At 37.0% G+C, this 23,100-nt stretch overlaps 1 long non-coding RNA gene across 1 annotated transcript in view; it reads left to right on the top strand.

Annotated features, from left to right (window-relative positions):
- LOC308605138 overlaps positions 1 to 22,773 on the top strand; it is a 135,394-nt gene extending 112,621 nt beyond the window's left edge. Inside the window, exons 3-4 of the long non-coding RNA XR_014013609.1 lie at positions 13,219 to 13,301; positions 22,430 to 22,773. This is a non-coding gene — a long non-coding RNA (uncharacterized lncRNA). The remainder of the gene's footprint in view (positions 1 to 13,218; positions 13,302 to 22,429) is intronic.
- Positions 22,774 to 23,100: the final 327 nt, after the last annotated feature.

The following is a 23,100-nucleotide window of genomic DNA, read 5'->3' as shown; positions in this document are numbered from 1 at the left end:
CACTTCTAATAAGTTTGTAAGCATCAAATTCCTCATAACCAATCTCTTTCAATATGGAAATACTTAGAGGAATTTCTGTTTTCCTCCATTGAACCCTAAAAGACATTGTATTTTTTTCATGCTATTATACATGAGATAGTGATAAAATTAGTAAATCTTATAGACATTTACTGACTGAATTTTTTTAAGTTATAATATTCTATTGCCTGCCCAAACCACTTAACAGTGATTGGAATATATTAGACCTTCAACAAGTGATAGTTTTAATATGATATAATCCATCTCTTCTTGCATAAAAAATTATATTGTCAGTCTCATTTTTGGTCTTCTTTATTTCAGGCATGTTAGAAGTGAGCTTTTGTCATTTTTTGAGCTTAGTACAAGAGTTTCTTAAAACAGTTCTCTATTTCCCTCACCCTCTATCCCCTGGCTATCACCATTATATTCTAGGTTTCTATGAATTGGACTATTTATATACCTCATATAAGTAGAATCATCTAGTTTTTATCCTTCTGTGATAGATTTATTTTACTTAGTGTAATGTCTTCCAGGTCCATTCATGTTGTCACATGTGGTAGGATTTTCTTTTTTAAGGCTGAATAATATTCCATTATATGTATATACTACATTTCCTTTATCCATTCATGTGTAAATGGACATTTGGGTTGTTCCCATATCTTTGCTATTGTGAATAATGCTGCAATGAACAAGGGATTGTAGATATCTCTATGGGATCCTAATTTCAATTCTTTTGGATGTATACCCAGGAATGGGATTGCTGTATCATATGGTAGTTCTCTTTTTAACCTTTTGAGGACACTTCATACTGTTTTCCATAATGGCTGCAGCAACTTACATTCCCATCAATAGTGCACAAAAGTTCCTTTTTCTGCACATTTAGCCAACACTTGTTAGCTCTTGTATTACTGACGATAGCCGTTCTAATAGGAGTGAGATGATATCTCACTGATTTGCATTCTCCTGCTGCTTAGTGATGTTGAGCATCTTTTCATATACCTGTTAGTCATTTGTATGTCTTCTTTTAGGAGACTGTATTCAAGTCCTTTGCACATTTTCTGATATGGTTAATTAAATTTTTAACTATTGAATTGTAGGAGTTCCTTATATATTTTGGAAATGAATCCCTTATCAGATATATGGTTTGCAAATATTTTCTCCTAATCCAAAGGTTGCCTTTTCATTTTGTTGATTGCTTTCTTTGTTTCTAATTTCTGAGCTTAGTTCATAAGAAATCTTTTTGATGACTCCATCTCATTTGTCTGTCTACAAAAGAAATTTTTAGTCTTTATGAATAAGTATAATGGGTATTCTAATACTAATTACTCAGGTTAGTAGATGGCACCTGTTTTACATTCATTATTATTTTTAACATAATCTTGCTGTTCTTCCATTGCTCTTTCCTCTCTAGGTGGGTCACATTTTCTTCTCTCTTTTCTATGCTGAAGTAGTTTAGATTGTACCCTGAACATCATGAATGTTATGTTTTGGAGGCTCTGTATTCTGTTAGTCTTCCAAAGAGTGTTAATTTCTTGTTTCGCAGACAATTAACTTCATAGACAAAAACAATCTCTTGGGCTGTAGTTCAATTCTCAGCTCAGTTATTTTATTCTTACCCGGACTGTTTTGAATCTGCCACGTGCATGCATAATTCAAGGGTCAGCCACAGACATTTAGACAGAATTTGTAGCTCCCCATCTCAGGCTCCCTTTCTTCCAAGATTCCCCTCTCACTTTCCAGAATTCTGTAATCTGTTATTTTCAGGCTAGAAACATGGGGATTTTCTATGAGAATTTTAGCTACCATGAACAGCATCAGCTATAATACAGTGTCAAGTTAGAGCATGTTGTCTCATGTTGTTTGCTAATTCAGTAGATGACTCCCTTACAGAATTTACCTGTTTTGTTCACTCTCCAGAGTCTTTAGACAGTGGTTTGTTGCATTTTGTCAGAAGTTTATAGTTTTTTATCTATGGGAAGGATGTTCTGGTAGAAACTTACTCCATCATATCAGATCTGAAACTTCTTTTTAAATTTAATTATTTATTTATTTAATCTTTATTAGAGTATAATTGCTTTACAATGGTGTATTAGTTTCTGCTTTATAACAAAGTGAATCAGTTATACATATACATATGTTCCCATATCTCCTCCCTCTTGTGTCTCCTTCCCTCCCGCCCTCCCTATCCCACCCATCCAGGTGGTCACAAAGCACTGAGCTGATCTCCCTGTGCTATGCAGCTGCTTCCCACTAGCTATCTATTTTACGTTAGGTAGTGTATATATGTCCATGCCACTCTCTCACTTTGTCACAGCTTACCCTTCCCCCTCCCCATATCCTCAAGTCCATTCTCTAGTAGGTCTGTGTCTTTATTCCCATCTTACCCCTAGGTTCTTCATGACATTTTTTTTTCTTAAATTCCATATATATGTGTTAGCATATGGTATTTGTCTTTCTCTTTCTGACTTACTTCACTCTGTATGACAGACTCTAGGTCCACCCACCTCACTACAAATAACTCAATTTCGTTTCTTTTTATGGCTGAGTAATATTCCATTGCATATATATGCCACATCTTCTTTATCCATTCATCCGATGATGGATACTTAGGTTGTTTCCATCTCCTGGCTATTGTAAATAGAGCTGCAATGAACATTTTGGTACATGACTCTTTTTGAATTATGGTTTTCTCAGGGTTTATGCCCAGTAGTGGGATTGCTGGGTCATATGGTAGTTCTATTTGTAGTTTTTTAAGGAACCTCCATACTGTTCTCCATAGTGGCTGTACCAATTCACATTCCCACCAGCAGTACAAGAGTGTTCCCTTTTCTCCACACCCTCTCCAGCATTTATTGTTTCTAGATTTTTTGATGATGACCATTCTGACTGGTGTGAGATGATATCTCATTGTAGTTTTGATTTGCATTTCTCTAATGATTAATGATGTTGAGCATTCTTTCATGTATTTGTTGGCAATCTGTATATCTTCTTTGGAAATGTCTGTTTAGGTATTCTGCCCATTTTTGGATTGGGTTGTTTGCTTTTCTGTTATTGAGCTGCTTGTAAATTTTGGAGATTAATCCTTTGTCAATTGCTTCATTTGCAAATATTTTCTCCCATTCTGAGGGTTGTCTTTTGGTCTTGTTTATGGTTTCCTTTGCTGTGCAAAAGCTTTGAAGTTTCATTAGGTCCCATTTGTTTATTTTTGTTTTTTTTATTTCCACTCCTCTAGGAGGTGGGTCAAAAAGGATCTTGCTGTGATTTATGTCATAGAGTGTTCTGCCTATGTTTTCCTTTAAGAGTTTGATAGTTTCTGGCCTTACATTTAGGTCTTTAATCCATTTTGAGCTTATTTTTGTGTATGGTGTTAGGGAGTGTTCTAATCTCATACTTTTACATATCCCTGTCCAGTTTTCCCAGCACCACTTATTGAAGAGACTGTCCTTTCTCCACTGTACAATCTTGCCTCCTTTATCAAAGATAAGGTGACCATATGTGCGTGGGTTTATCTCTGGGCTTTCTATCCTGTTCCATTGATCTATATTTCTGTTTTTGTGCCAGTACCATAGTCTTGATTACTGTAGCTTTGTAGTATAGTCTGAAGTCAGGGAGGCTGATTCCTCCAGCTCCGTTTTTCGTTCTCAGGATTGCTTTGGCTATTCGGGGTCTTTTATGTTTCCATACAAATTGTGAAAGTTTTTGTTCTAGTTCTGTGAAAAATGCCAGTGGTAGTTTGATAGGGATTTCACTGAACCTGTAGATTGCTTTGTTAGTACAGTCATTTTCACAGTGTTGATTCTTGCAATCCAAGAACATGGTATATCTCTCCATGTGTTGGTATCATCTTTATTTTTTTTATTTTTTTGCGGTACGCGGGCCTCTCACTGTTGTGGCCTCTCCCATTGCAGAGCACGGGCTCTGGATGCACAGGCTCAGTGGCCATGGCTCACGGGCCTAGCCACTCCACGGCATGTGGGATCTTCCCGGACCAGGGCACAAACCCGCGTCCCCTGCATCGGCAGGCGGACTCTCAACCACTGCACCACCAGGGAAACCCTGTTGGTATCATCTTTAATTTCTTTCATCAGTGTCTTATAATTTTCTACATACAGGTCTTTTGTCTCCTTAGGTAGGTTTATTCCTAGATATTTTATTCTTTTTGTTGCAATGGTAAATGGGAGTATTTTCTTGATTTCACTTTCAGATTTTTCATCATTAGTGTACAGAAATGCAAGAGTTCTGTGAATTAATTTTGTATCCTGCTACTTTACCAAATTCACTGATTAGCTCTAGTAGTTTTCTGGTAGCATCTTTAGGATTCTCTAAGTATACTATCATGTCATCTGCAAACAGTGACAGCTTTACTTCTTCTTTTCCGATTTAGACTCCTTTTATTTCCTTTTCATCTCTGATTGCTGCGGCTAAAACTTCCAGAAGTATGTTGAATAAGAGTGGTGAGAGTGGATAACCTTGTCTTGTTCCTGATCTTAGTGGAAACGTTTTCAGGTTTTCACCATTGAGGACGATGTTGGCTGTGGGTTTGTCACATATGGCCTTTATTATGTTGAGGAAAGTTCCCTCTATGCCTACTTTCTGCAGGGTTTTTATCATAAACGGGTGTTGAATTTTGTCAAAAGCTTTCTCCGCATCTATTGAGATGATCATATGGTTTTTCTCCTTCAATTTGTTAATATGGTGTATCACATTGATTGATTTGCATATATTGAAGAATACTTGCATTCTTGGAATAAACCCCACTTGATCATGGTGTATGAGCCTTTTAACGTGCTATTGGATTCTCTTTGCTAGTATTTTGTTGAGGATTTTTGCATCTATGTTCACCAGTGATATTGGCCTGTAGTTTTCTTTCTTTGTGACAACCTTGTCTGGTTTTGGTGTCAAGGTGATAGTGGCCTCGTAGAATGAGTTTGGGAGTGTTCCTCCCTCTGCTATAGTTTGGAAGAGTTTGAGAAGGATAGGTGTTAGCTCTTCTCTAAATGTTTGATAGAATTCGCCTGTGAAGCCATCTGGTCCTGGGCTTTTGTTTGTTGGAAGATTTTTAATCACAGTCTCAATTTCAGTGCTTGTGATTGGTCTGTTCATATTTTCTATTTCTTCCTGATTCAGTCTTGGCAGGTTGTGCATTTCTAAGAATTTGTCCATTTTTTCCAGGTTGTCCATTTTATTGGCATAGAGTTGCTTGTAGTAATCTCTCATGATCTTTTGTATTTCTGCTGTGTCAGTTGTTACTTCTCCTTTTTCATTTCTAATTCTATTGATTTGAGTCTTCTCCCTTTTTTTCTTGATGAGTCTGGCTAATGGTTTATCAATTTTGTTTATCTTCTCAAAGAACCAGCTTTTAGTTTTATTGATCTTTGCTATCATTTCCTTCATTTCTTTTTCATTTATTTCTGATCTGATCTTTATGATTTCTTTCCTTCTGCTCAGTTCGGGGGTTTTTTTTCTTCTTTTTTCTCTAATTGCTTTAGGTGCAAGGTTAGGTTGTTTATTCGAGATGTTTCCTGTTTCTTAAGGTAAGATTATATTGCTATAAACTTCCCTCTTAGAACTGCATTTGCTGCATCCCATAGGTTTTGGGTCATCGTGTCTCCATTGACATTTGTTTCTAGATATTTTTTGATTTCCTCTTTGATTTCTTCAGTGATCACTTCGTTATTAAGTAGTGTATTGTTTAGCCTCCATATATTTGTATTTTTTACAGATCTTTTCCTGTAATTGATATCTAGTCTCAGAGCATTGTGGTCGGAAAAGATACTTGATACAATTTCAATTTTCTTAAATTTACCAAGGCTTGATTTGTGACCCAAGATATGATCTATCCTGGAGAATGTTCCATGAGCACTTGAGAAAAATGTGTATTCTGTTGTTTTTGGATGGAATGTCCTATAAATATCAATTAAGTCCAGCTTGTTTAATGTATCATTTAAAGCTTGTGTTTCCTTATTTATTTTCATTTTGGATGATCTGTCCATTGGTGAAAGTTGGGTGTTAAAGTCCCCTACTATGAAAGTGATACTGTCAATTTCCCCTTTTATGGCTGTTAACATTTGCCTGATGTATTGAGGTGCTCCTATGTTGGGTGAATATATATGTACAATTGTATCTTCTTCTTGGATTGATCCCTTGATCATTATGTAGTGTCCTTCTTTGTCTCTTCTAATAGTCTTTATTTTAAAGTCTATTTTGTCTGATATGAGAATTGCTACTCCAGCTTTCTTTTGGTTTACATTTGCATGGAATATCTTTTTCCATCCCCTCACTTTCAGTCTGTATGTGTCTCTAGGTCTGAAGTGGGTCTGTTGTAGACAGCATATATATGGGTCTTATTTTTGTATCCATTCAGCCAGTCTGTGTCTTTTGGTGAGAGCATTTAATCCATTTACATTTAAGGTAATTATCAACATGTATGTTCCTATTCGCATTTCCTTAATTGTTTTGGGCTTGTTATTGTAGGTCTTTTCCTTCTCTTGTGTTTCTTGCCTAGAGAAGTTCCTTTAGCATTTGTTGTAAAGCTGGTTTGGTGGTGCTGAACTCTCTCAGCTTTTGCTTGTCTGTAAAGTTTTAATTTTTCCATCAAACCTGAATGAGATCCTTGCTGGGTAGAGTAATCTTGGTTGTAGGTTTCTCTCCTTCATCACTTTAAATATGTCCTACCAGTCCCTTCTTGCTTGCAGAGTTTCCGCTGAGAGATCAGCTGTTAACCTTATGGGGATTCCCTTGTGTGTTATTTGTTGTTTTTCCCTTGCTACTTTTAATATGTTTTCTTTGTATTTACTTTTTGACAGTTTGATTAATATGTGTCTTGGCGTGTTTCTCCTTGGATTTATCCTGTATGGGACTCTCTGCTTCCTGGGCTTGGTTAACTATTTCCTTTCCCATATTAGGGAAGTTTTCAACTATAATCTCTTCAAATATTTTCTCAGTCCCTTTCTTTTTCTCTTCTTCTTCTGGAACCCCTATAATTCGAATGTTGGTGTGTTTAGTGTTGTTCCAGATGTCTCTGAGACTGTCCTCAGTTCTTTTCATTCTTTTTTCTTTATTCTGCTCTGCAGTAGTTATTTCCACTATTTTATCTTCTAGGTCCCTTATCCATTCTTCTGCCTCAGTTATTCTGCTATTTATTCTGCTATTGATCCCATCTAGAGTATTTTTAATTTCATTTACTGTGTTGTTCATCATTGCTTGTTTCATCTTGAGTTCTTCTAGGTCCTTGTTAAATGTTTCTTGCATGTTCTCTATTCTATTTCCAAGATTTTGGATCATCTTTACTATCATTATTCTGAATTCTTTTTCAGGTAGACTGCCTGTTTCCTCTTCATTTGTTAGGTTTGTTGGGTTTTTATCTTGCTCCTTCATCTGCCGTGTGTTTTTCTGTCTTCTCATTTTGCTTATCTTACTGTGTTTGGGGTCTCCTTTTTGCAGGCTGCAGGTTCGTAGTTCCCATTGTTTTTGGTGTCTGTCCCCAGTGGCTAAGGTTGGTTCAGTGGGTTTTGTAGGCTTCCTGGTGGAGGGGACTAGTGCCTGTGTTCTGGTGGATGAGGCTGGATCTTGTCTTTCTGGTGAGCAGGTCCACGTCTGGTGGTGTGTTTTGGGGTGTCTGTGGCCTTAGTATGATTTTAGGCAGCCTCTCTGTTAATGGGTGGGCTTGTGTTCCTGTCTTGCTAGTTGTTTGGCATAGGGTGTCCAGCACTGTAGCTTGCTGGTCGTTGAGTGAAGCTGGGTGTTTGTGTTGAGATGGAGATCTCTGGGAGATTTTCGCCGTTTGATATTATGTGGAGCTGGGAGGTCTCTTGTGGACCAGTGTCCTGAAGTTGGCTTTCCCACCTCAGAGGCATAGCCCTGACTCCTAGCTGGAGCACCAAGAGCCTTTCATCCACATGGTTCAGAATAAAAGGGAGGAAAAGTAGGAATAAAGGTAGGAGGGAGGGAGGGAAGGAAGAGGAGGGAGAAAGGAAAGGAAAGATAGAAAACACAGAAAAAGATAAAGTTATTAAAATAAAAAATAATTATTAAGAAAAAAAAGTTTTTTAAGAAAAAAAAAGCAATGGACCGGTAGAATCCTAGGACAAATGGTGAAAGCAAAGCTATACAGACAGAATCTCACACAGAAGCATACACATACTCACTCACCAAAAGAGGAAAAGGGGAAAAAATAATAAATCTTGCTCTCAAATTCCACCTCCTCAGTTTGGGATGATTCGTTGTCTATTCAGGTATTTCACAGATGCAGGTACATCAAGTTGATTGTGGAGATTTAATCCTCTGCTCCTGAGGCTGCTGGGAGAGATTTCCCTTTCTCTTCTTTGTTCGCACAGCTGCCGGTGCTCAGCTTTGGATTCGGCCCCACCTCTGCATGTAGGTCGCTGGAGGGCGTCTGTTCTTTGCTCAGACAGGACGGGGTTAAAGGAGTGGCTCATTCGGGGGCTGTGGCTCACTCAGGCCTGGGGGAGGGAGGGGTGCGGATGCGGGGCGAGCCTGCAGCGGCAGAGGCCGGCAGGACGTCGCACCAGCCTGAGGCGCGCCGTGCGTTCTCCCGGGGAAGTTGTCCCTGGATCCCGGAACCCTGGCAGTGGCGGGCTGCACAGGCTCCCCGGAAGGGAGGTGTGGATAGTGACCTGCGCTCGCACACAGGCTTCTTGGCGGCGGCAGCAACAGCCTTAGCGTCTCATGCCCGTCTCTGGGGTCCGCGCTGTTAGCCGCGGCTCGCGCCTGTCTCTGGAGCTCCTTTAAGCTGTGCTCTGAATCCCCTCTGCTCGCGCACCAGGAAACAAACAGAGAAGAAAAAGTCTCTTGCCTCTTCGGCAGCTCCAGACTTTTCCCCGGACTCCCTCCCAGCCAGCCGTGGTGCACTAACCCCTTCAGGCTGTGTTCACGCCGCCAACCCCAGTCCTCTCCCTGCGCTCCCACCGAAGCCCGAGCCTCAGCTCCCAGCCCCCGCCTGCCCCGGCGGGTGTGCAGACAAGCCTCTCGGTCTGGTGAGTGCCGGTCGTCACCGATCCTCTGTGCGGGAATCTCTCCGCTTTGCCCTCCGCACCCCTGTTGCTGTGCTCTCCTCCGTGGCCCCGAAGCTTCCCCCCTCCACCACCCGCAGTCTCCGCCCGCGAAGGGGCTCCTAGTGTGTGGAAACCTTTCCTTCTTCACGGCTCCCTCCCGGGTGTGCAGGTACAGTCCCTATTCTTTTGTCTCTGTTTATTCTTTTTTCTTTCGCCCTACCCAGGTATGTGGGGAGTTTCTTGCCTTTTGGGAGGTCTGAGGTCTTCTGCCAGCGTTCAGTAGGTGTTCTGTAGGAGTTGTTCCACATGTAGATGAATTTCTGATGTATTTGTGGGAGGAAGGTGATCTCCACACCTTACTCTTCTGTCATCTTCCTCCTCTCCCCTATTTATTTTTAATTGAAGTATAGCTGATTTACAATATTATATTAGTTTCAGGTGTATAGCATTGTAATTTAGTATTTTTACAGATTATACTCTATTAACTGTAATATATATAATTCCCTGTGCTATACAATATATCCTTGTTGCTTATCTATTTTATATATAGTGGTTTGTATCTCTTAATCCTGTACCCCTAACTTGCCCCCGTTCCCTCTCTCCTCTTCCAAACTCCAGTCTGTTTTCTATATCTGTGAATCTGTTTCTGTTTTGCTATGTACATTTGTTTGTGTTATTTTTCAGATTCCACATGTAAGTGATATCATACAGTATTTGTCTTTCTCCATCTGACTTATTTCACTAAACATAATATTCTATAGGTCTTTTTTTCTTATTCCCAAACAATAGAAGTTTATTTATTGCTCACATGAAATCTTAAATAGTGATTCCATCCATGTCGTTACTTCATGTCTCAGTTCCTTCTGTCTTGAGAGTCTGCTCTTCTCAGGAGCAATAAATGCAGAAAGAGTATGGAGCACCGCACACATGATGTTTCTTCGATGGGCAGTTTGAGAGGTAGCACGCTTCATTTCCACTCACATCCTACTGAATAGAAGTCAGTCACAAGGTTCAATGAGTGCCTAAAGAATGTAGGCCCAGGAAGAAGAGGAAATCATTTTCTAATCAGCAGCCTCTGACACATACCATTTTAATCATTAATGCTTTTCACAGAATTACTACAAATTGCATCTTCTGAGGAAAATTAATATGTTCACAACATCTTTCCTCAATATCCATTAAGGATTCCCTGAACTGTGACTAATAACTTATTGTCTTGATATCATAACATTGTCTGAAATATAGTTTTATGGAAATATCATGTTGGGATATGACGGTCATACACATCTTTGAGTTCATTTAAAAACATTATGGAACACCTCCCATATCTAAGATTTATGAGAAAGAGTCACTATTGCAGAAAAGCTCTTTATGGTCACTTATGCAGGAAAAGAAGAATAACAAAGTCAATTCTGCCAAATCACTACCATAGTGCAATTTACTTTGTATATTTCATAATTCAATGTATAAGGTCATGACTCATTTCTAACAGACAAGAAAAATACTTTCACTCATTTCCTTTTATGAATATGAAGAACATTCATGTGGCAATGAGATGGACTAAGAAGAAAAGAGGTCCCTAACTTGCTATGAGTCAAAAAAGCAAGTCCCAGTTTGGGCTATGATGCTAAAGATAAAAGGATAAGAGTGGAAAAAAAAAAACCTCCTTTGTACCTATCTTTTAAAAATGAAGCGAAAGAACTCTCAACCTCAGCAGCTTTATTTCTGAGACAGATTCAGGCCTTTGGGGAGTAACAGACATAGCACATTGTTTCCTGCTCTCCTGCTTGCATCTTCTAAAACCTGTGTGTTGTTTTTTTTTTCCTATTCTGAGAAATAGAGAACTAGTGTAACTTCTGGATCTTTGCACCTTTGGTATGCTGATGTAAGTCCGAGATGTGCTAACAGGTGAGCCAAGGTCAATGAGACTCTGTCATTTTTCTCTCTAGAGAAAGGAAGAGGCTATACTTGCCTGTGTCACAGTTTTCCTGTCTTTGTAGTAGTTTGCTAACCTCTGTGAGCATAGCAGTTGCATACTGGGAAGGGAGTGGCAATTTGTTGTACATCTTCCCCTGTTATCATTTCCTCTTTGTTCCTAGACTATCATTTCACGAGTTATTTCAAGGAAAATTGGCTCTCACTAAGCTAAGGGAAAAAACCACACAGGTCTATGGATTTTATTTGGTACTTTAGGCACAAAAAGTGGGGCTTCTGGAAATTTCCAAGTCACATGGAGCCAATCCCTATGTAATGTCCATAATTATGCAAGAAAGTGATCATATTTTCAATCAATTTAGGGTGTAGGATAAATATCTAGGTGTAAGACATCAAGTAGAGAAATGATGACAAGTTTTTCTTAACAACCTTTCTCACAACCCAGAACAGTTGTGACTTGAGATATGGACCTACCTATTCCCTTAGCCTTGTGGGTTCCGTGTTTGCTGGGCAGTGGTTACATTTCCCCTGTTTCAGAGATACAAGCTTTATACACACTGTTACAGTGTAATTTGCTTTGTCATTCAATAACTCATAGCAAGCCCATTTCAGGTGGGCTTTTACATCAGGTGGACTCTTGAGTCATAAAACAAAAAACTACTGTTTTCTATGCCTCCATACAGGAGCACTACCTCCTTGAAGCCAAGTATAGAACCGAATTTTCCTGGGGTATCAGTTGATTGCTCAGAACTGTGGAGATCCAGCATGAGACCTACAAAGCACAATGCTTATCTCTATAGGAGGTGGGGAAATGCCAGCATAAAACTAATCAAGTAAGCCTTTACTTACAGAACTAAGGTACTTTCTGAGTAGCCATGTGTCTCATGGTAGTTAAGAAATATATTACAATTCACGGAGAAGACTACAGGTAGGATTTGGGGATGTTTCTATTTCCTCAAATGCAATAGGATCAAATATTTGCCAGATAGAAGAAACTACTATTCATTGTTTCCCACCAAATTATCCACTGTACTTGAAATTATTTATTGTGCCTTTTAATATTTGTTGGCTATGTGTTAAGTAAAATATTATTTTAGAAAAGCACACATTCTAACTGTCTTAATCATATATATTCTTGTAATGTTTATTTAGGTCAGACTCTGAAGTAGTGCCTACAGTCTTGTACATAATACATATTTCTAAGTTCTTTCATTTTCATCCTATGACACAAGGCAAGGATGACTGCAGACTCTTGGCAATTGTTATGACTCTGATATACTCACATTATTTAGTGAATGACACTGAATCAACCAGAGAAGACATTTGTTGGAATTTAGGTTAGAATTTTCATTTTCCTTTCTTATGACATTTTCATTTCTTAAGTGATTATCTTTTCAAGATGAAAGACTTTTTTTTCCATTAGTTTACTGTGTATTGTGTTAAAAGAGAAAGAGAGTAGGACTCATTTTCAAGTTTTATATTTGAAATTGTAAGATCCTTTGTTCATGGGAAGAAATTAAATAATAGTTCTATCCCCAATTTATGGCTGGTCAATTACTTCACTCTCACCGTGCTTACAGGCTGCCAAGATAATAATACATTGATACTACTATGTCTTAAACCTTTAGCTGACCTAGTAAAGAAAACAAATTTTACTTAGGAACTAGCTTTTTCAAGACAGTGAATAAAACTTTTTTGCTTATAGGTAAAGTTTTGCATGCAAGGATTTTTTTCTCCTCAGAAATTGAAAGGAAGAAAAACTGTGGATCTAACTAGCTTAACAAAAGCAAACAAACAAAACCTAACAAATTAGTACACATAAGTCCTGAGAGCATTTCTAGAAATCACTCACAGGAATTGTGGCTAAGCTAGAGGTGAGGTGCTGTCAGAGAGGACTCAGTGGTTAAAGAGTTACAGGTTCCTAAGAATCTTTCTTCCCTTTTCTCTCACGCATTTTATTACTCTTTCTATACCAGGATCCCTGCGTTCTCCATCTAGCCCCTGACTAGGAAGTCTAATATTCAGATACTGTCACAAGTAGTGCTCATTAGAGTTGTTCCACAAATATTTAAGATGTTTCTTCCAGTCCCGTACAGGATTGTACTTCATTTCCCCTTAGAGTTAGTTGTGGTCACATGCATTGTTTTTGGTCCATGAAATACTAGTGGAGATAATGTGCTGTTTCTGGGTGAAATATGTAAGAGCCACTGTGTGATTTATCCTTTATCTCTTTCCTTCTCCTTCTTCTCAGACAATGGTTACTCCATCAGCCTGGATTCCAGAGCTAGAAGACATGGAGCAAAACCTCTAGACAACATGTACAGGACGTGCACTGTGAGATTAAATACATACATACATACTTATTTTGAGGTGCCCAGATTTTGGAATCATTAGCATGCCCTAACATATCCTGCCTGATATACACCAATGTAGAGAGGGCAGTATTTCAGAATAAATTTTCCCACAGCAATGTTTATTGTTTAAGCCTCCCCCACCTCCAAAAAAAAATTAACTAGCCCCAGGAGGGGCAGTCTTTTCCCAGCCAGAAATGTTTTTTAAGATGTCAAAACCTCATAATATATAGAAAATTAAACATATATACAATGTACAGTGGATAAACCAATCTCAATGCCAAGGAGGCAGGGATGCATATACATTCTGCAGGAGGCCCTGAAAAATTATACAGCATTAGGTGTGAGAGGGTATAACCCACATGCAGAGAAGAAGAGCAAATATGTGGGAACAAGACATAATCTATCTCCAGAGATAGACAATTTACAAAAGCATGAACAGCAACGTACACATTTTCAGCCTAGGTAGTAAAATATGCAAATTAATAATACAATGGTAATTCCTGGTGCAGATGGGAAAACATTGTTTTAACTTCTCTGATGATAATTTGACCTTAGATATCAGGACTTTTACTCCCAGCATTTCATCTTGATTAGAACTTAAGAATATAATAAACTTTAAAAAGTTACCACAAGGACATTCATCACAGCGTGGCTTATAAAAGCACCACGCTGGATATCTTCTCAATATCCCACGGAATTGTTGGGAATTACTGAAATAAGTTATAGCACCCCCATGTATTAAAATATTATAATGCCATTAAAATCACAGTCTAAAATTCCATTTATGAAATAAGTAAAGTGAGTTGAGACTCTCAGTATGTTTTGTGAAGTGACACACTTGAATGAATCCATGTACCCATTATACTACCTGTGATTATTTCTGGTTATTTGAATAATGGACAACTTTTTCTTTGAACCAGTTAGCATTTTTCTAATTAGTTTATAGGTAACAGACATTACAGGTAATTAAAAATTATTTTTAAAAAATGGATCCAGGCAAGCCCATAATTTTCAGTAGATAGTGTCCACACAGGACATAACATTTTGTCTCTGTGTTCAAATCTGAGGAAAGACAAGTTAAAAACAGTTATCAAAGCTGGGTACTCCGTATAACCTCTTCTACTACTTTGTCAAGTGGAGTATTTTTAGACATTTCAGACACACACACTGTGCACCATTCACTTGCTCTCTGTCAGAGCCTTCTGTGTCTTATAATTTTACACTCTAAAAATAGTGGTGAAATATTGATTTCCTCTCTAACTTCTGCCCAGCCTTTAGTTGGATGCCTGGTAAGGATTCCACTCAGAGAAGATCAGTACTTGACCCTGCACTTTATTCTTTAGTGAAGAAGCACATTGCATCTTCATACTCTCACCTCTGGCTGTCTATGTCTTTTTCTTGGTATTTGTGTTGTTATAGTACATTCAAAGGAGGATCATTATTTTACTTTAAACCCAGCCAATAATAAGGTATCCAAAGTGTGTACAGGTTTTCCAAGAAGGCAAACACCTATTCCCAAAAAGGCAGTAGCTATATTGGTTATTTGTTTATTTATTCATAAATAAATTGCCATGGATTAAACTCAGCAATGTATATAAATTTGAAACATTTCCTTGGAGTATTAGTTGTAATGAGCAAGTAAATTATAATCTCTCTGAAAACAGAAAGATTTATTTATCTTTTTTTGGATTTATGTCAAAATAAGTATTTAGTACATAGCTAGTGAATCATAGAAGAGACTAAAAAGATCAGTTACAAACATAAGAGTATGTCAGAATTTTGTATATGATTCATTCATTCACTTATTTTCCCAACAAATATTAAATTATTAATTATTTAGTAATTATTAATTTATTAAATAGTTTAGTGTAAGACTATAATATAAAGTCAATACTTTCAATCAATGAAAAAAATGATAAGTGAATAAATGATGTTGAGACAATTTGAATAAATCAAACCCAATACCACTGTGGCAAGGAGGCATATACTTCCTGTAGGAGGCTCTGAAAAGTCATTTGGGTTTGGGTAACCCAATTGAGGGTAAAATTGGTTCTTAATGGAATATGTTTTCAATTTCTTTATTTTAGTGAGTCTGTAGCCTTATTTAAGCAAAACTTGAATCAGTAATGGATGGGAAATTTAAGTTTCTAAGGACTTTATAATATAATATCACACAATATTATAGTGATGAATAAGTTTTTAAAGTGGTATAAATGTTAGTTTAATTTAGCTAGTCTTTCAAAGAACTAGAAGTATTTATATGAAAGTAATTGAAATTCAATACAAGTTGCAGAAAAGAGGAAATATACCAAACAGTGTAATGTTTATTTTTAAACCATTAAAATAATAGGAAATGTGGAAAAATAAACACATTATTTGTAGAGTAAAATAAAGGAGTGTTAATAACTCGTTCTTTTCTAAAGTAAATACCTTAAAGCTTTTTAGACTTTTATACAACTTTTTCAGAAAACAGACTATTATGAAAATATCTTTAAAAATGCAATGATATAGAATTTTATAACATGTATATAACTTGTTTTCATGGAAACAGAATATCATCCTTGCTCTATTTGTAGTACTTTATACATTTTTATATAAATTATTTAGCAAAATATCTAAGTCTAAATATGTCTTGTACTGAACATCTTAATAATAACAATCCAGATTGCAAAAGTGGGGTTTGTCTGGAGCATTTGCTGCTGTGATTGGAGGCCTGGGGTGTAGAAAACACAGGGTGAAGGGAGAGACAGCGGACAAGTTTGAGAGCCCTGGCCTGGCTGCCCTGAGGCTGGTATCCCAATAAATTAGCTCTTCAAAGGGTTATTCCTAAAACGTTAGGACCTGCTCAGAAAGGGAGAGGCAGCACATCCAAAGGAGGGCTTCTGGAGTGTGCAGTTCCAGAGTTTGGAGGCAGCAAACTCATCAACATCCACTCATTTGTTCTGATGTCTCGGAGTAAAGCATTTGCTCTTGTGCACATGAGGAGAGTCTGAAGGGAACTCGGTGGAGTTAGGGAAGATGAATTGTGCCCAAATCAGTTCATACCTATCAGTGTCAATAAATTATGCCCCTGAACGTCTGGCTCTTCAAAACAGAGCCGTGTGGCTGACAGGGTCTTCGTGCTCTGACCAGGTGTCAGACCTGAGCCTCTGAAGTGGGAGAGCTGAGTTCAGGGCATTGGACCACCAGAGGCCTCCTGGCCTCACGTAATATCAATCGGCAAGAGATCTCCATCTCAACGCTAAGACCCAGCTCCACTAAACGACTAGCATGCTCCAGTGCTAGACACCCCACGCCAAACAAATAGCAAGACAGGAACCCCACCCATTAACAGAGAGGCTGCCTAAACTCATACTAAGTTCACAGACACACCAAAACACACCACCGGGCATGGTCCTGCCCACCAGAAAGACAAGATCCAGCCTCATTCACCAGAACACAGGCACCAGTCCCCTCTACCAGGGAGCCTACACAACCCACTGAATCAAACTTATCCATTGGGGGCAGACACCAAAAACAACAGGAACTACCAACTTGCAGCCAGTGAAAAGCAGACCCCAAACACAGTAAGTTAAGCAAAATGAGAAGACAGAGAAATATGTAGCAGAAAAGGAGCAAGATAATAACTCACCAGACCAAACAAATGAAGAGGAAATAGGCAGTCTACCTGAAAAAGAATTCAGAGTAATGATAGTAAAGATGATGCAAAATCTTGGAAATAGAATGGAGAAAATACAAGAAATGTTTAACAAGGACCTAGAAGAAGTAAAGAGCAAACAAACAACGATGAACAATGCAATAAATGAAATTAAAAATTCTGTAGAAGGACTCAATAGCAGAATAACTGAGGCAGAAGAACAGATAGGTGACCTGGAAGATAAAATAGTGGATATAACTACTGCAGAGCAGAATAAAGATAAAAGAATGAAAAGAATTGAGGACAATCTCAGAGACGTCTGGGACAACATTAAACACAGCAACATTCGAATTATAGAGGTCCCAGAAGAAGAAGAGAAAAAGAAAGGGACTGAGAAAATATTTGAAGGGATTATAGTTGAAAACTTCCCTAATATGGGAAAGGAAATAGTCAATCAAGTCCGGGAAACACAGCGAGTCCTATACAGGATAAATCCAAGGAGAAACATGCCAAGACACATATTAATCAAACTATCAAATATTATATACAAAGAAAAAATATTAAAGCAGCAAGGGAAAAGCAACAAATGACATACAAGGGAATCCCCATAAGGTTAACAGGTGATCCGTCAGCAGAAACTCTGCAAGCCAGAAGAAAGTGGCAGGACATATTTCAAGTGATGAAAGGGAAAAAACCTACAACCAAGATTACTCTACCCAGCAAGGATCTCATTCAGATTTGATGGAAAAATTAAAACCTTTAAAGACAAGCAAGAGCTAAGAGAATTCAGAACCACCAAACCAGCTTTACAACAAATGCTAAAGGAACTTCTCTAAGAAGGAAAGACAAGAGAAGGAAAAGACCTACAATAACAAACCCAAAACAATTAAGAAAACCCAAAACAATTAAGAAAGTACATATCAATGAGTACCTTAGATGTAAATGAATTAAATGCTCCAACAAAAAGACATAGGCTGGCTGAATGGATAAAAAACAAGACCATATATATGCTGTCTACAAGGGACCCTCTTCAGATCGAGGGACACATACAGACTGAAAGTGAGGGGATGGAAAAAGATATTCCATGCAAATGGAAATCAAAAGAAAGCTGGAGTAGCAATTCTCATATCAGACAAAATGCACTTTAACATAAAGACTATTACAAGAGACAAAGAAGGACACTACATAATGATAAAGGGATCAATCCAAGAGGAAGATATAACAATTATAAATATTTATGCACCCAACATAGGAGGACCTCAATACATAAGGCAAATGCTAACAGCCATAAAAGGGGAAATCGACAGTAACACAATAATAGTAGGGGACTTTAACACCCCACTTTCACCAATGGACAGATCAACCAAAATTAAATAAAAAAGGAAACACAAGCTTTTAATGACACATTAAACACGATGGACCTAACTGATATTTATAGGACATTCCATCCAAAAACAACAGAATACACTTTCTTCTCAAGTGATCATGGAACAGTCTCCAGGATAGATTGTATCTTGGGTCACAAATCAAGCCTTGGTAAATTTAAGAAAATTGAAATTGTATCAAGTATCTTTTCCAACCACAACGCTATGAGACTAGATATCAATTACATGAAAAAAAACTGTAAAAAATACAAACATATGGAGGCTAAAGGATACACTACTAAATAACCAAGAGATCACTGAAGAAATCAAAGAGGAAATAAAAAAAATACCTAGAAACAAAATGACAATGAAAACATGACAACCCAAATCCTATGGGATGCAGCAAAAGCAGTTCTAAGAGGGAAATTTATAGTAATACAATCGTACCTCAAGAAACAAGAAAAATCGCATATAAACAACCTAACATTACACATAAAGCAATTAGAGAAAGAAGAACAAAACCCCCCCAAATTTAGCAGAAGAACTCATAAAGATCAGATCAGAAATAAATGAAAAAGAAATGAAGAAAATGATAGTAAAGATCAATAAAACTAAAAGCTGGTTCTTTGAGAAGATAAAAAATATTGATAAACCATTAGCCAGACTCATCAAGAAAAAAAGGAAGACTCAAATCAACAGAATTAGAAATGAAAAAGGAGAAGTAACAACTGACACTGCAGAAATACAAAGGATCATGAGAGACTACTACAAGCAACTACAGGCCAATGAAACGGACAGCTGCAAGAAATGGACAAATTCTCAGAAAAGCACAACCTTCCAAGACTGAACCAGAAGAAACAGAAAATATAAACAGACCCCCCACATGTAAAAGAATGAAATTAGAACACTCCCTAACACCATACACAAAATTAAACTCAAAATGGATTAGAGACCTAAATGTAAGGCCAGAAACTATCAAACTCTTAGAGGAAAACATTGGCAGAACACTCTATGACATAAATCACAGCAAGATCTGTTTTGACCAACCTCCTAGAGTAATGGAAATAAAAACAAAAATAAACAAATGGGACCTAATGAAACTTCAAAGCTTTTGCACAACAAAGGAAGCCATAAACAAGATGAAAAGACAACCCTCCGAATGGGAGAAAATATTTGCAAATGAAGCAACTGACAAATGATTAATCTCCAAAATATACAAGCAACTCATGCAGCTCAATATCAAAAAAACAAACAACCCAATCCAAAAATGGGCAGAAGACCTAAATAGACATTTCTCCAAAGAAAATATACAGATTTCCAACCAACACATGAAAGGATGCTCAACATCACTAATCATTAGAGAAATGCAAATCAAAACTGCAATGAGGTATCACCTCACACCAGTCAGAATGGCTATCATCAAAAAATCTACAAACAATAAATGCTGGAGAGGGTCTGGAGAAAAGGGAACCCTCTTGCACTGTTGGTGGGAATGTAAATTGATACAGCCACTATGGAGAACAGTATGGAGGGTCCTTAAAAAACTAAACATAGAACTACCATATGAGTCAACAATCCCACTACTGGGTATATATCCTGAGAAAACCATAATTCAAAAAGAGTCAGGTACCACAACATTCATTGCCACACTATTTATAATAGCCAAGACATGGAAGCAACCTAAATGTCTATTGACAGATGAATGGATGAAGAAGATGTGGCACATACATACAGTGGAATATTACTCAGCCATAAAAGGAAACAAAACTGAGTTATTTGTAGCAAGGTGGATGGACCTAGAGTCTGTCATATAGAGTGAAGTAAGTCAGAAAGAGAAAAACAAGTACCGTATACTAACACATATATATGGAATCTAAAAAACAAAATGGTTCTGATGAACCTGGGGACAGGACAGGAATAAAGACGCAGACCTACTAGAGAATGGACTTGAGGGCAGGCGGAGGGGGAAGGGTAAGCTGGGATGAAGTGAGAGAGTGGCATGGACATATATACACTACCAAATGTAAAACAGATAGCTAGTGGGAAGCAGCCACATTGCACAGGGAGATCAGCTCAGTGCTTTGTGACCACCTAGACTGGTGGGATAGGGAGGCTGGGAGGGAGATCAAGAGGGAGGAGATATGGGGATATATGTATATGTATAGCTGATTCACTCTGTTATACAGCAGCAACTAACACAACAATGTAAACAATTATACTCCAATATAGATGTTAAAAAATAATATTAATAATAACAATCCATCCAAGGACTGCATTCACTGCTATGGCTATGGCAATTATTTTTGCTTTTTTGAGGGGAAGAGGATACCCATTATCAGAATTAGGAAGTTCTATTATATTACTGTGCTGTAAGACAACAACATTTTTATGAATCAATTTTGAATTTTACCAAATACTTTTTCCTGCATCTGTTGTGATATTATTTTTCTTTTTTTCCTATTAATATAGTTAATTGCATTGATTGATTTTCAAATATTAAACCAAATTTCCATTCATAAAATAAACGCTACTGTGTCTCGCAGCATCAGTGCTTTCCATTCTGACAGATTCAGTTTACTATAATCTTGGACAGGATTTTTGCTTCTACAATCATGCAAGAGTTTGGCATGTAATTTTCTATTATAAAATCCATGTCATGTTTTGGTATGGGGGGAGGGTTTGATTTGATAAAAGATGTTATCTTTTTGGAAGGAGATTTTCATGAGAAGATTTCTAATTAAATATATTGAAAAAATATTTTTTTCTTGTGTTAGTTTTTAAATTTGTGTTTTTGAGAAATTTGTACATCTTATATTTTTCACACGTATTGTCCTGAATTTGTTTGCAATAAACTTCTGTTATCTTTCAAATTTCTATAGGATTTGTAGTGTGTCCTCTTTTTATTTCTGTTGTTGACAGTGAGTACTCTCTCATTTTTCATAATTGGTATTAGTAGGAGTTTATCAGTTGTATTAGTCATTTTAAAACACCAACTTTTGGCTTTGCTGAATTTCTCTGTTATATTTTTCTATTATTTTAAATTTTGTTCTAAGCAGTATTTTATCTATATTCCAAATCTTTTAATGTGTTTTATTTTCATTACCATTAAAGTTAAAAGTATTTTCTAATTTTCATTTTGGGTTATTTAGAAATATGTTACTTAATTACCAAATATTTGAGCTTTTTAAAGTTATTTTATTATTGATTATATTATTGATTTTTTTACTTGTGCTGTTCAAATTCATATTTTTCTGTTTGTTTTTGTGTGTGTGCACATGTGATGTGTTCTATCAGCCTAAGAGACATATGTTAAAGTTTCTAAGTACATATGTAGATGTATCTATTAATACAGTCTCTGTCCATCTTTTGCTTCATTTATTTTTAGCCCATGTGATTAAATTTATACAAATTTAGAGTTGTGACATCTGCCTGCTGAATTAACTGTTTTAACATTATGAAATATTCTTTTTAAAGTATAAGTTTTATGTAGAAAGTCTGTTTACATTCTGAAGTCACATTGTTGAAACATAATTACAGATCCTTACATAATTATAGATTCTTATGTGGTGTACTGGCTCTGGTTTCACCACATTATAGATGATATGTGTAGCACAGAGCAAAGTACACAATGGATTTTAAATAAAATATTCTCATTTTTTTCTTCAAATCATGGGATTTCTTTGTGCCTATATATCATGTTTGATATGGGCCAATATTTATTGTTGAAAAATCTGGGAAAGACCTTGATACCCTAGGTTTGGTAATAATGGAAGGTTTATTGTTATTCTAAGGTAAAAGTGGATATAGATAATTAGAGCCTTTAAGGGAAAACAGGTGATAAGCCCCAACCTTTCTCTGTGCCATTAACAATGGAATTCAGTTATGCTGTTAACTTAATGGATAATGGTGGAAGCAGAGTAATGATCTGGAGCTGGCAGAAGAAGTGGAATTGCTGAATCAAGGATTTGCTTAAGAAGTCAGGAGCAAACTGTAGAATACAGATTCTTGGGAAGTTCTGGGACAGGATTGCTCTCTTTCCCTCTTAAGCTTACTCGGTTCAATTTAGCAATCTTATACTTGACACTAACCATATTTTAATATTTCTAGGTGTTGAAGTTCAAAGACAAATAAGACGCAGTTGCAGTTCTTGAGATATTTGTCATCTGATAGATGAAAGAAACACAAACAAATGTGTTGAAGTGAAATAAAAGAGAATGTGAAGTCAGACCATTGCCAGACACAAAGGAATACCTGTGACAGTGCCAACTTGTAATGCAGCCACTAACACAAAGGGAGAGGTGGGCGTAAGGCAGGGAGTAAATGGAGGGGTGAATAGTAAGAGCTAATTAAATGCTTGTTTACTGGATCTTGAAATTATTGGAGATTTTTGTCAAATGTTTAATTTTCATATGCAATCTAGAATATTAGTGCAATTTTGCATATTACATTTAGAGAGTAACATGTTTGTATAATATTAAATTTTTTTCTAATTTTTCTGTATATTATATGCACTAAAACTTTGTAAAATATATTAACTCCTCTTCCAAAAATCAATAATCTACCATCTTATAGAAGGCACTTGTTTGCTCAAAGTTACATGTAGATAAAATTCTATGACCTTTCTTTCCTTGTAGGTGATATTTTGATGAGAGAAGGTGCATAGCAAGAGACCTCCTATTTATATGAAGGAAACTACAGCTTTTAGATTTCTTATGCTAGTGGAGGAAAATTTGACTGAGCTAAACATGTTGAAAATTCAGCCTTGACAGCTGGAAAAG

Source organism: Mesoplodon bidens, assembly GCF_964165515.1.
Source record: "Mesoplodon bidens genome assembly, chromosome: 17".
Classification (NCBI taxonomy): Eukaryota; Metazoa; Chordata; class Mammalia; order Artiodactyla; family Ziphiidae; genus Mesoplodon; species Mesoplodon bidens.
The sequence above is the reverse complement of the archived record's forward strand: the minus strand, read 5'-3'. Positions and strand labels throughout refer to the sequence as shown.